The sequence below is a fragment of the Dasypus novemcinctus genome, chromosome 9, assembly GCF_030445035.2.
Source record: "Dasypus novemcinctus isolate mDasNov1 chromosome 9, mDasNov1.1.hap2, whole genome shotgun sequence".
Lineage (NCBI taxonomy): Eukaryota > Metazoa > Chordata > Mammalia > Cingulata > Dasypodidae > Dasypus > Dasypus novemcinctus.
The window spans coordinates 72,261,650-72,275,343 of record NC_080681.1 but is presented as its reverse complement, the minus strand read 5'-3'; the positions used below and the strand labels follow the sequence as shown (position 1 = coordinate 72,275,343).

At 38.5% G+C, this 13,694-nt stretch overlaps 1 protein-coding gene and 1 long non-coding RNA gene across 6 annotated transcripts in view; one reads left to right on the top strand and one right to left on the bottom strand.

Annotated features, from left to right (window-relative positions):
• Positions 1-7,184: 7,184 nt before the first annotated feature.
• On the bottom strand, positions 7,185-8,616 carry LOC131279908 (uncharacterized). Its single transcript, XR_009187407.2, has 2 exons — positions 8,478-8,616; positions 7,185-7,360 (listed from the first exon to the last, which is right to left on the bottom strand). It is a non-coding gene; the product is annotated as an uncharacterized lncRNA (long non-coding RNA).
• A 76-nt stretch (positions 8,617-8,692) lies between these two features.
• The window catches only part of FGGY (FGGY carbohydrate kinase domain containing), a 531,195-nt gene continuing 526,193 nt past the window's right edge, over positions 8,693-13,694 (top strand). For all 5 annotated transcript variants that reach the window (XM_058303505.2, XM_058303502.2, XM_058303499.2 and 2 more), the window contains exon 1: positions 8,693-8,924. The gene's annotated coding sequence lies outside the window, so the exon portion shown is untranslated. The remainder of the gene's footprint in view (positions 8,925-13,694) is intronic.

Here is a 13,694-nt window from a genome sequence, read left to right as displayed (position 1 = left end):
ACTGGAACTTCACTCTTCTAAACTTGGTTTCATTCTATATGTTGAACTAAATAAAGGACGTGGTTCGCAAAAAAAAGATGACAATAAAGAAGAAAAATGCATATAACACAATGCACAAACCTTAACTGTCCATTTTTCATAGATAATCTCATGTAACCCACATACCTGTCAAGGTTTTGAACAATTCCATTAAAAAGTAAGCTTCCCTTCACAGAGTCCTTTCGCATTCAGCCCCCACCACTCTACTGCCCTTCACCCCCACCACTGCAGGCTTCCATTGTTCTGATTTGCTTTTATAAATGCAAGCCTACCATATCCACTCTTTTATGTCTGTCTTCTTTCACTTGACATATTTTCTGGGAGATTTATCCATGTTGTTAAATATATCAGTACCTAATTTCTTTTTATGCCCTAGTACTGTTCCTTTGTATGGATATATAACATGATTTATACATTCTCGTATTAATGTACATTTGAGTTATTTGCAATTTGGTTCTATTAATAATAAAGTTTTAATTAACATTCATTTACAAACATTTTATGTGTGTGTGTGTAAACATATGTTTTCAAAATGGCCCTACCACTTTAGATTGCCACCAGCAGTGTATGAGAATTCCACACACTGATACCACTATGTAGTGGTATCATGTTGTGACTTTATTTTGTATTTCCCTGAATACTACAATGTTGAGCACTTTTTCATGGGTTTATTGGTTGTTTATCTATATTCTTTGTGAAATATCTTTTCAAATCTTTCATGCATTTTAAAAAAATGGCTTATTTGTCTTTTCATTATTGAGTTGTAGACATTCATATATTCTGGATTAAAATTTTTTGCCAGATTTATGTTTTAGAAATAATTTTTTTCCAGTCTGTAGATTGTCTATTCATTTTCTTAACAGAGTCTTTTGGTGAAGTCTATTTTACCAAACTTTAAAAATTTGAAAGAAGAAAAAAAAAAACACAAAACAAACAAACAAAAATTTGAGGCTATCTTTTCCTGTGTGCTGTATTATTTGATTACATGCCATTCCCATCACTGGGCTATGGGTTCCTAGAGGAAAAGAATGTGAATTTTAAAAATTTTGTATTTCATCCCCCAGCACAGAGATCTACACATAGATAGCTCTATAAGTTAGCACTAGGTTGCTGGGAATACAGGAGAGGGAAATGTATCTTCTTCTTCCCTTGCGTGGGTCAGTCATAGCAACTCCTCCCCCTCCCCCGCCCCAACTAGTATCTCTTCAGGGAATTATCTCCCCTTACCTCTCCCTTGTATTCTTCAGTCTTTCTAGTTCAACTGAGGGTGACCTCTTTCCAGCCTATCCCTAGGGGTAGCAATTTAACCAAAACTGGACTGATCAAAGCCCTGCCCAGAATTCTTGCAAGAAATATGAGGTTGGTGATACCTTTACCCTCCTTCCACCAGGATTTATAGGGACATTGTAAAGCTGGAACAATTGACGGCCATCTTTGCTACCACATGGAATAATCCTACTTGAAAGTATGAAGTCAACACAGGATTAATAGAGGGAAAATGGAGGAAAAAAATGGAGATATAATTTGAATCCCTGGATCCAATCTTTCCTGAACTGCAACCCTACTTTGAATTTCCCAATTATATGAGAAATGGCCTTTTGGTTTGTTTGTTTGTCTGAGCTAGTTTGAGTTATATTCCTGTCTCTTGCAACAGAAGACTCTTGTCTAGTGAAGCTTAATAATGTACCCTTCCCCTAAATTCCCATACCATTCTCCAAATCTCCAGAGGTCCTTTGGGAAGTGAAGGAGATGGGGTAAAATGCATATTTGAAAGTTCTTTAAAGTGTATAAACTATGTAGCAGTTTGATATTATTGATGAATTCCTAAAACAAATATTGGATTATGTGTGTAAACTGAACGTTTCCTCTCAGCATTTTAGCTTATACTGGATTCATAAGTTTACTTGATTAAGTAATTATGTAAACCTCTTGTGCCAGTAGGATGTTGAATCCTCATGCTTTGGTGGGTGAGGACTCACAGAACAAAGGCATGGCAAAGGACAGAGTTAAGGGTTTTTGATGTTGGAGTTTGATGCTGAAGCCTTAAGCTGGAGCCCCAGGAAGTAAGCACACAGAGGAAAGAGAAGCCAGCCCCAGGAAGGGAGGAACCCAGGAAGTCTGAACCCTTGCGGATGTTGGCAGCCATCTTGTTCCAACATGTGAAAATAGACTTTGGTGAGGGAAGTAACTTGTGCTTTATGGCCTGGTATCTGTAAGCTCCTACCCCAAATAAATACCCTTTATAAAAACCAACCAATTTCGGTATTTTGTATCAGCACCCCTTTGGCTGACTAATACAAACTATAAAACAGGAATCCTGGTTCAATATGTTATGCAGCAATGTTAAAAATCATGTTTTTAAAAATCATGTCAGAAACTAAAACCAAAAACTAACTAAAAGACTCATATCATGGTGAGACCTGCAACTATCATGTCCGGGTGTACCCTTCTTCCAACTATCATTTTATTTCTCACATTGTCACAAAATATTTGATTGATGAAAGAATGAAAAATTAATCTTTGAAAGAGTCAATTCATTTTCTCTCTTTCTCCCTCTCTCTCTCCTCTCCCTCTTTGAACAGTGAAACACTGATCAAATGAAAAACGTTTTTTAACAGAATTTGTCACATAAAGTAGATAAATGTAGAGTGCTCTAGTTAAACATGTGTGTATATTTATGTATATGTATGTGTCTGTGTACGTTCGTGTATTTATTTATGTGTTTGTGTGGTCTGTATGCCTGTGTATCTGTGTAGCTGTCTGTTTATGGGTGCAAATGTATAAGTGCCTGTGTATACATGTGTTTGTGTGTATATGTGTATGTGTGTGTGTGGTCTCTGGGTCTGGGTATCTATATCTCTGTATGACGATATTTGAGTCTGTGTGTCTGTATCTCCAGGTATTATATTGTGGTTTAATTTGCATCTGTGTGGGTCTGTTTGTGTGTCTGTGTGCTCTGGGTATATGCATGCACGTTGTTGTAAACATGTGCACATGTCTTTGTTTGACTGAATATTTGTGGGTGTTTGAGTAGCTGTGCATGTGTATGTTTACGTGTGTGTGTGGCTGCATGAGGAGAGGGCAAAACTACCAGTATCCTATTCTGTCCTTTGTGCAAATTAGGAAAAGTTGCCCTTTCTGGTGGGGCAGAAGCAGTCTCACAGGCATAGGAGTTGGCTAGCAGAGGGAGGACTGGATTTCAGCACTATTGCCTTCTCATTGGGTGTCTAGGAGCAAAGAACAACTTGTGAGGGAGGGAAGGCATTTTGGAAGGCCTGGAAAACCATTTAGCCTCTCCTTGCCTTGTGGGCACCTTCCTACAGAACACAATCTGAAAACTACTAAAATTGATATTCTCAAAATGGTTCCCAAATGATATGACTCTAAGAGAAGTTCATGACAGAGTTCTTCTACCTGGTTGGCAGCCCATTCCTGCCTTTGGGCTCCCTCATTACTAAACAGATTTGTCCTTTCTTTCTTCTCCTTTCTTCCCTCTGCCCTTCCCTCCCTTCTTTCCTTTTTTTCTTTCTCGATTTAGATTCCCTAAACCCCTCTTAAACCTGATCCTCTGGCAGGAACAGGTGAAATTGCATATGTGTTCTTTCTTCCAAATCCACACTATCATATTGAGAGGAAAATAACTGAAGTGGTTCACTGGAACTACAAGAGATGGTCAGTAAAGAAAAACTACTGATCAATAGGGCCTACTGATCTCCCCACCCTGACCATCACCCAGAGCCATGTTTTATGTACAAAATGGTTAGCTGACTTAATTTTCATTTCTAAAAGTTGTTCATTAGTTCATGTCTAATGACAGGAAAATGTCCCCAATAAAATATGAATGCAGGGAGATGCTCCCTTTGTAGGAAGCAGGTCGGGGAAGAAACAAGAAAATTTCAATTTCCAGGTTTGTGTTATGTGGTATAGAGTTTTGGAGAGAGCATAGTCTATTCCCAGCTTAACTAACTGTGCAGTCTTAGGCCAGTCACCTAACCGCTGTAAGCCTCTGTTTCCCTTTCTGTACAATGGGTGTGTTAAAGGCCATTTCACAGGGTTAGTGAAGATCAGAGGCAATGCAGGTAAAAAGCCTGTTTTATCAAAATCACCAATCTAAATTAGACCTCAATCTAAATGACGTTCCCCCTCTCAGTATCCTGTTTTCCTTTCTACTTGTAATTTACCAATTATATGTTCATGAATTTGTTTATTTAATATTTTTTTCTGACTGTAATTTCCATGAAGATAAGGACATGTCTGTTCTTCTCAATACTATCTCCTCAGTGCCTAGAAGAGTAGGCACTAAATAAATTTTTGTTAAATGAATGAAAACATATGTATGAATGAGTAAATGAATAATGAAACATATTTCTGTGCTATGGCTCGAAGAAGCTAAAGGAAAATACATCTTTTTTTCTGGTGAGAGGGCACATTGCTGAAGCTGGGAAAGGTTTCTGAGAATGCAGTTAGAGAATCACACAGATTTCAGGGGTGTCAGAGAAATCACCAGGTCTCTGCCTCCCACAGCTGCATTTCACCATCTCTGAGCAGGAAGGAAATTATGCTAACTTCCAGTTCAGCTGGTTCTAGGGTTTCACAACCCAGCTCTTCCTGTATCACTTTAATTCTGATGTACTATTTTGCTGATGTGATTTGTGGTCTTCGTATTCTTAGTGGAGTTTGGTATGATCCCTAAGCTGTCTGGCAATAACTCTGAGTTGATTTACCAATAATAAACCCTTATAATTCAAATGCAATGCAACAATTTCCACAGAGTTGGGATGGGGAGATAAAGTGATGCCCTGATAATTACTAGGTAGTTTGAAACATTCTACAAGAGAGTTAAGGACAGGGAATGGGGTGGAATGAGGATGTAAGATACAGCCCAACTGGAGGGGAAGCAATGCACAGTTTGATAACATTTATAGCTTTTCAAAATATGATTGTATATGAAGTCTCATCTGAGTCTCCCTGCAGCCATTGGGAATGGGGAAGTGTGAATAGCATTTGCATTGTTATCTGTTCTTGTTACAGACATAGAAAAAAGGGCAGAGATGTGGTTTCAGTAGGAGATATGAACTCCTGGCCCAGACCATATGAATATCAATTTAGGGATCTTTCTTCTGGACCACACTGTTGGTCAACAGGGTGAGCTAGGCCTGCAGTGTCACAAATCCTCCCATCTTCTCTGATGTATTTCCAATGCACGTTTTGCCCCCCTTTTTGTTTTTTGTTGTTGTTTCAATTTTCACTGGGGTATTACACATATAGCACAAAAATGCCCATTTTAACCACATATATGTGCACTATTCAGTGATAATCATTACATTCATAATATTTTTATCACTGTTACCACCATTCATTTCCAAAACTTTTTCATGACTCCAAACAGAAACTCTGTACCCATCAAGCAATAATTCCCCCATTTCTTCCTTGCTAGTCCCTGGTAAGCTGTAATCTACTTTCTGATTCTATGAATTTGCTTATTCTAGCTATTTCATATAAGTAGAATGATACAATATCTGACTTTGTGTCTGGCTTATTTCACTCAACATGATGTCTTCAAGATTCATCCATGTTGTAGCATGTAGGATTGTAGAATTTCAATCCTTTTTTAATGATCAAATAATATTCCATTGCATGCATATAACATATATTTTTAACTATTCTTCTGTAGAAGGGCACTTGGGTTGTTTCCACAATTTGGCTATTTGTGAACAGTGCTGCTATGAACATTGGTATCCAAATATCTGTTAGAGTCCCTGCTTTCAATTCTTTTAGGTTTATGTCTAGTAGTAGAGTTGGCAGGTCATATAGTAAGTCTATGTTCAACTTTCTGAGGAACTGCCAATCTGTTTTCTATAGGGGCAGCACCACTTTACGTTCCTACCAACAACTTACAAAGGCTCCTGTTTCTCTGCATCCTTGCCAATACTTATTTTCCATTTTAAAAATAATAGCCATTCTAATGGGTGTGATGTGGTATCTTATTGTAGTTTATATTTATTTCCCTAATGGTTAATGATGTTGAGCATCTTTTCATATGATAATTGGCCATCTGTATATCTTCTTTGGAGAAATATCTACTCAAGTGCTTTGACTATTTTTCATTAATCATTTGTCTTTTAGTTATTGAGCTGTAGGAGATCTTTACGAATTCTGGATATTAAACCCTTATCAGATATAAGCTTTCCAAATAATTTTTTCCATTCTGTAGGTTGTCTTTTCACTTTCTTGATGATATCCTTTGATGTACATTTTTAATTTCGACAAAATTTATCTGTTTTTTTCTTTGGTTGCTTTTGCTTTAGGTGTGATATCTAGGAATCCATTGCCTAGTACAAGTTCCTAAAGATTTTCCCTTATGTTTTCTTCTAAGAGTTTTATGGTTTCAACTCTTATATTTAGGCAATTAACCCACTTTGAGTTAATTTTTTCTATATGGTGTGAGGTAGGGGTTCAGTTTCATTTTTTTGCACACAGCTGTCCAGTTTCTCTTCATTAGTTGAAGTGACTGTTCTTTCTCAATTGAGTGGACTTGGCCTCCTTGTCAAAAGTCAATTGGCCACAGATATGTGGGTTTCCAATGTACTTTTGTGATGGAACATCAGAATGGAATAAATCAGCAGTTGGCAAACTAAGGCCCACTGGCCAAATCCAGCCTGCTGCCTGCTTTTGTAAATAAAAATTTATGAGCAACTTTCATGTACATATTTTTAATGGCTGCTTTCATAATACAAAGGTAGAGTTATGTAGTTATGAAAGACTATGTGGCCTGTAAAGCCTAAACTATTTACAATCTGGTCCTTTAGAGAAAAAAGTTTGCCTAACCCTAGAATAAATTAATGCAATAGAAATAAATGGAAAAACATCTTTTCATTCACTTATTCACTCATTATAGGTAGTGAATCATAATAGAAAAAGAATGGAAATCAGCCTCAGACAAACCCTGGTCAGAATCCCACTTGGCTGGATGAACTTAAACATGTTATTTATATTCTCTGAGACTGTTTCCTCATCCATAAAGGGGTGGTGGGTGGTAATATGATCTATCTTATATGACTTCTGTAAGGCTTTAATGAGGCAAGGCATGTGTATTAGTTATGATTAGGTTGGGCAATGTCTGACAAAAATGCCAAATAAAAGTGTTTAAATAAAATATTAGTTTATTTCTTTCATATGGAGGTCTGGAAATGGGCAGTTGGGTGTTGCTACAAGGTTAAGCCCTTCTATCTTGTTGCTTTGCCTTGTGTGTGTTTCATTCATGAAGTCCTCTCGTGATCCAAGATGTCAGCACTCCAGCCATTATACTATTGTTATCATACTATAGTATGACAATAAGAGAAAACCAAAAAAATAATCAAATATACAAAAGCATAGAAATAGTGCCATCCATAGAGATCAAGCAACATTAATTCACTAATTCAAGTCTAGCCAAGATGAGACCTTCTATCATAGTATATAAGGCAACCAGTGCATCTCATTTTTCCATTCCTGAGGTGCATTTAGCACCTAATACTTTACAAAGCGTCGTCATATCTATTACCTCATTTGCTCTTTTGACACCCTGGGAAGATGAACAGGTCTTAATATTATTATTCCTATTTTATACTGTGATCCACATAGGTGGTAAGTAACCAGATCCCAGTACCTTATGTCTTTCCGAAGAGTCTTTTGAGTATCTTGTTGGAAGGGAAAGGTGAACAATCATGAAGTATAAAAAAGAAAATGATCCCAAACCAGGATCCCTATCAAGGGGCAGCACAGAGTCAACGGGCTAGTAGTTTTGTTTCAGCCTCACTGAACTTCAGTATCCTCGTGTGATACAACAATGAGAACATGTTTGCTTATCCAGTTGTTGTGATGGTAGCAGACAATGGATAGAATGTACTTGGCACTAAGACCAGTTCAATAAAATAATTCGTATTACTTAGGTTTCACCTCACATAACTGGTGCTTCCTTGGAAAGTTAACTTTCCTTTACTGGGCCTCAGTTTACTTTTCTAGGAAAACAAAGCGTTTGAAGTTAGCGACTGCAAAGCTATTCCCCAAATTTCAATTTTAACAAGCCTGGGAACCTGCCTGTTTCTGTGTGATTTGTAATGGAAATAGCTCATATTGGAGCTTAGGTTGGAATTCACCCTTTGGTTACATACTGAATCCCACAGTCAGCTGAAAAACACTTGTTTTTTTGCATCTGTAAAATAGGGACCAATATTATGAAGCTTATTGGAAAGGTAAGGGTTGTGAGGATTAAATAAGGTCGGTAGGTCTAGTACTCATCAGACTGTAAATTCCACAAAGGCAGGGACCATTCTGTAATGTCGTACCTACTTCATAGGGGTGGCCACAACATTAGACAAGTAAATTCACATAAAGTATGAGAAACAAGTAGGCATTCGAGAACCGCGAGCATTCCACAAAGTTTAAAAAAAAAATACCAGTTGTTCAGAAAACGGTCGAAAAATGGTATTATAGGATACACAATTGACATCACAACCATCGGGCCGCAGAGTTTGCCCACGTGAATTCCTTGAAATAAGTTTCCCGTGCAGGAAACTCGCAGTCCAAGTTGACACAGGCCCGCTGATAGCTTTGAAACTAGAAAGGTTGGGAGAAACCGGAAAACGGCTGCCTCGGGTACCACCCACTGGCAGGGCAGAACCCGGCGAACACTAACCCAGCGGGCAGGCGCGGGCCAATCCTAGGCCCGGTTCAAAGGGCCAATCGGGGCGCATCTTACATGGGCCGCGGGCCGCTGCGGAGGGAGGGCCGGAGCGGGGCGGGGCTGCAGGCGCCCAAGGGGACCGCCTTTCCCTGGCGCGGCGTAAATTCGCGCGGCTCCTGGCAGAGCCCGGCTAGCTAAAACGTAATTTCAGATTGGACAAGTAAGTTACCCTCCTCTCGGTCCCACGTGTGCACTAGGGGCGTTTGCTGGCGTACAGACTTTCAGCGCCTACGTCCAGGAAGAAGGTTGCCCTACGCGAGAAAGCAGCGCGCGGTCGCCGCTTCTTCCGCCTTCATCTGTGGCCGCTTTAGTGTCACCCAAGCTCGGCCTTTGTTGGCTCCCGAGGCGTTGTTGACTCACCCAGTGTCCTCTCCTGGGTGAGGCGTCCGGGCAACTCTAGGGAAGGGTCGGCCTTTACTGCATCCCCATGGGTGCCCATGAAATAGACGTCTGGTACCAAGGGCCTTCCCCGATCACGGCGGAGTTAACTGCATCGCTCCTCTTTCTCCCCTCTAACCCGCTGTTTTAGGAAACTGATAAGACTTTTCCCAGGCATTTTTTGGAGCCTTTTAATTCACAGGTGGCCTTTTAAGGCTTGTGCTGCTTGTAGCTTTAAACGCTTTCAGCATCTCGTGATGAAGTTCGAGTTGCAGTTTAGTTTAGATCGTATAACGCTGATTACAGTTGTCCTGGGCAGCAAAGGCATGGAGGTGTCTCCATTTTTATAAATTTCCCTTTTTTAAGGCTTGTCAAGATGCAGAATGGCGACTTTTCCTAATCATTGGCCATTTTCCACTAAAGCACTTAGGTTTTAACGATAATTTCGATCCTAACTTAAAGGATCAGTCATGACCAAGATTTGGAAGAGCAGCATCAGGTTAAAATTTTTTTTTTTTTTTAATGTGAGATCAGGAAGGGTAAAGTGGTTATGCTTTTGAATTGCAAGTCGGCTAGAAAGAAGGCAAGTCTTTTAGTTTGTGGCTATTATTTAAATGGTAGAATGTTATTTTTGTTTTTTTCCACTGAATGTATATTCCTGACTTTTTACTTTTTAAGTTGCTGGCTGAATCTTCCAGCCTGTTGCCTGCCTCCTGGTCTTCAGGGAAGCTGTTAATGCAGCCCTGACAGCCTGACTCTTGACCTGATGGTCTCTGGCCTGGCTTTTGGAGTCTTCCAGAGCAGCTGGGGAGGATCTCGTAGTGGGGACTTAGAGGACTGTCCTTAAGGATGGCCTAGAGAACAAATACAGGTGGTGAGGGGCCTGGGGATTGATTTTGAGGGGAAAGGGAGGTTGAGAGCCTTTCCGACTGGATTTGGAAGTCAAAACCTATGTTTTGGGAGAAGAGAGTAATTTAAAAGTGGAGAGGCTATATTTCTGGATGAATTAAGAAGTTTACTGGGAGGCGATCGGACTTTCAGCCTGTGTTAATTTCACTGTGGACCTGATCTTTTCCTGGAATCTGGTTCCCTTTTCCTAACCTTTCACTTAGTTCAATTACAATCAATTACCTGCTAGTTTTTAAAACAGGTTGAGGTAATGAGTCTTGCCCTTAAACTCTCAGCCAGAGTGGGTTCCCCAGGGGAATTTGAAATAATTATTTTACCAAAATGTTGTACTACAGAGATCACTTAACCTTTCAGATGCCCACCCCTTTTATAACATAGGAATATAGCATCAACTCAGGTGATACAAGGGAAGGTTATCCAAATCATTTCTTTTGTTCATTTGTTCACTAATTTTATGGCACATACTCTGGGCCCCAAACTGTGTTAGGCCCTGGAAAAGTAACAATAAGACCTGGTCTCTGCTTTAAAGCTTTCATCCAGTCTGCTTAAATCTAGTTTTATGAGGGAAATGGATATTTGAGTAGGACATTTTAAAACAGTGAGATTAGTCCTATGGCAAGGTGTGCAGAAAATTCTCAGGAATTGAGAGAAAAACCAATGGCTCAATATAGGGGTTTGTGGAAGACCTCCCAGAGGAGATGATACCTGAGCTGAGCTAAGAAGCCTTAGGATGAGTGGGCTGGAGAAAGACAAAAGGAAGGGGAGTATGTGAATTAGGAACAGCATGAGCAAAACTATGTAAGCATGACACATTTTTGATTATAGCTGGACTGAAGAATGTGAGGTAGGAAATACCCAGATAGGAGACTTGAGAGGGTGAAAGGATCAGGAAGGTTCTGGTGAGTTAAGACTAATTGAAATTTACAGGGCAATCAGGAGGCATTGAGGTGACACTATCAGATTTGTGTTTTAGAAAGTTTTGCTGGCAGGATGGAGAATGAATTGGAGTGGTGAAGACTTTTAAGAGAAGCTATTTTAGAATACAGGTCAGAGAAGTGTTAGGTTAACCATTGTGGAGATGGAGAGAGATTATAAAATTGGAATGATTACGGTTCAATTACCAATTGGTTATAGGGGATGAGAGAGGAATGTAGCAGATAAGTATGGTTGGAAAAGTGAAGGCAGTTCAGTTGGGATACTTTTTAAAAACGGCTTTATTGAGGTGTAGTTTGACATAAAATAAACTAGTCATATTAAAGTATCCAATTGGAGCAGTTTTAGACATATGCATATATCCATGAAGCCATCACCACAATCAATATAAAGAAAACATCTGTCACCCCCAAAGATTTCTCATGCCCTTTGTAATCCTGCCACCCCACCCTTCCTCTCTAGCACCCGGCAACCAGTGATCTGCTTTCTGTCCCTATAGATTACTTTAGATTTTCTATAATTTTATACCAGTGGGATCATATAGTATATATCTGTTTTGCGTGAAGCTCTTTTTACTTAGTGTAATTCATTGAGATTCACCCATGTTTTGTGGCTCAATAGTTTGTATCTTTTTTTTTTTTTACTGAATAGTATTTCATTGAATGGATATGCAATAATTTATCCATTTGCCTGTTGGTGGATATTTGAGTGTATTTGCTGTTTTCTGGCTATTGCAAATAAAGCTGCTTTGACTATTCCTGTACAGGTCTTTGTATGGGCAGATGCTTTTATTTCTTTTAGATATGGCTACCCAGTTCTTCCAGCAACATTTTTTTGTGTAGACTTTGCTGGCCCAGCTGGTTGGGCTTAACAGCCTTGTCAAAAATTGCTTGACCGTAGATGTGAGGGTCAATTTCTGAATTCTCAGTTCTGTTCCATTGGTCAATCCGTCTGTCCTTATGCCAGTACCATGCTGTTTTTACCACTGTAGCTAAGCAATATGTTTTAAAGTCAGGAAGTGAGAGTCCTCCAACTTCTTCTTTTTAAAGATCTTTTTTGCTGTTTGGGACCCTTTACCCTTCCAAATAAATTAGATTATTGACTTTTGCAAAAAAGGCTGTTGGGATGTTTATTGGGATTGCATTGAATCTGTAAATCAGTTTGGGAAGAATTGGCATCTTAATATTTATTCATCCAGTCCATGAACATGGACTATCCATCTATTTATTTAAGTCTTATTCAGTTTCATTTTAGCAATGTTTTGTAGTTTTCTGAATACAGGTCTTTTATGTCCTTGGTTAAGTTTATTCCTAAATATTTCATTGTTTTGGTCACTTTTATAAATGGAATTTTCCCCCTGATTTCCTCCTCAGATTACACATCAGTAATGTATAGAACTGCTATTGATTTTTGTGTATTAACCTTGTATCAACCACTTTGTTGAACTCATCTATTAATTCTAGTAGCTTTGCCGTGGATTTTTCAGGATTTTCTAGATATAGGATCATGTCATCAGTGAATAGTGAAAGTTTTACTTCTTCCATTCCTGTTTGGGTACCTTTTATTTCTTTGTCTAATCTAATTGCTGTAGCTAGAACTTCTAGCACAATATTGAATAATAATGGTGACAGTGGGTATCCTTGTCTTGTTCCTGATCTTAGTGGGAAAGTTTTCAATCATTTACCATTTAGTGTACAATGCTAGCTGTAGGTTTTTCATATGTGCACTTCACCATACTGAGAAAGCTTCCTTCTATTCCTATCTTTTGTAGTTTTTTTTTTTTTTAAGAAAGGGTGGTGTGTTTTGTCAAATGCCTTTTCTGCATCAATTGAGAGGATCGTGATTTTTCTTCTTCAATTTATCAATGTAGTTTATTACACTAATTAGTTTATTACACTACATTAATTACAATGTAGATATTACACTAATTAGTTTGTTACACTAATTGAAACACCCTTGTATACCTCAAATAAAGCCCACTTGATTGTTGTGTATAATTCTTTTAAAGTACTTTTGGATTCTGTTTGTAAGTATTTTGTTGAGGATTTTAGCATCTTTATTCATTAGAGATATTGGTTGATAATTTTCTTTTTTCGTAGGATCTTCATCTGGTTTTGGTATTAGGCTGATGTTAGCTTCTTAGAATGAGTTTGTTAGCATTCTTTCCTGTTCAAGTTTTTGAAAGGACTTGAGCAAGACAGGTATTAGTTCGTCTTTGAATGAGTGGTAGAATTCACCTGTGAAGCCATTTGGTCACGGGCTTTTCATCTTTAGGAGGTTTTTGATGACTCTTCCAATCTCTTCACTTGTGATTGGTTTGTTGAAATCTTCTATTTCTTCTAAAGTCAGAGTAGGGTTCATGTATTTCTAGGAATTTGTCCATCTCATCTACATTTTGTAGTTCTTTGGCATAGGGTTGTTCATAGTATCCTCTTATGATCTCTCTCATTTCTATGAGATCAGTGGTAATGTCCCCCCTTTCATTTCTGATTTTGTTTATTTGTGTCTTCTCTCTTTTTTTGTCAGTCTAGCTAAGGGTTTTTTGATTTTGTTGATCTTCTCAAAGAACCACTTTTTGGTTGGTTTTATTGATTTCCTATATATTTTTTTGTTATCGATTTCATTTATTTCTGCTCTGATCTTTACTATTTCTTTCTTTTGGCTTGGTTTAGGATTTGTTTTTTTTCTAGTTCTTTTTCTAGTTCTTTCA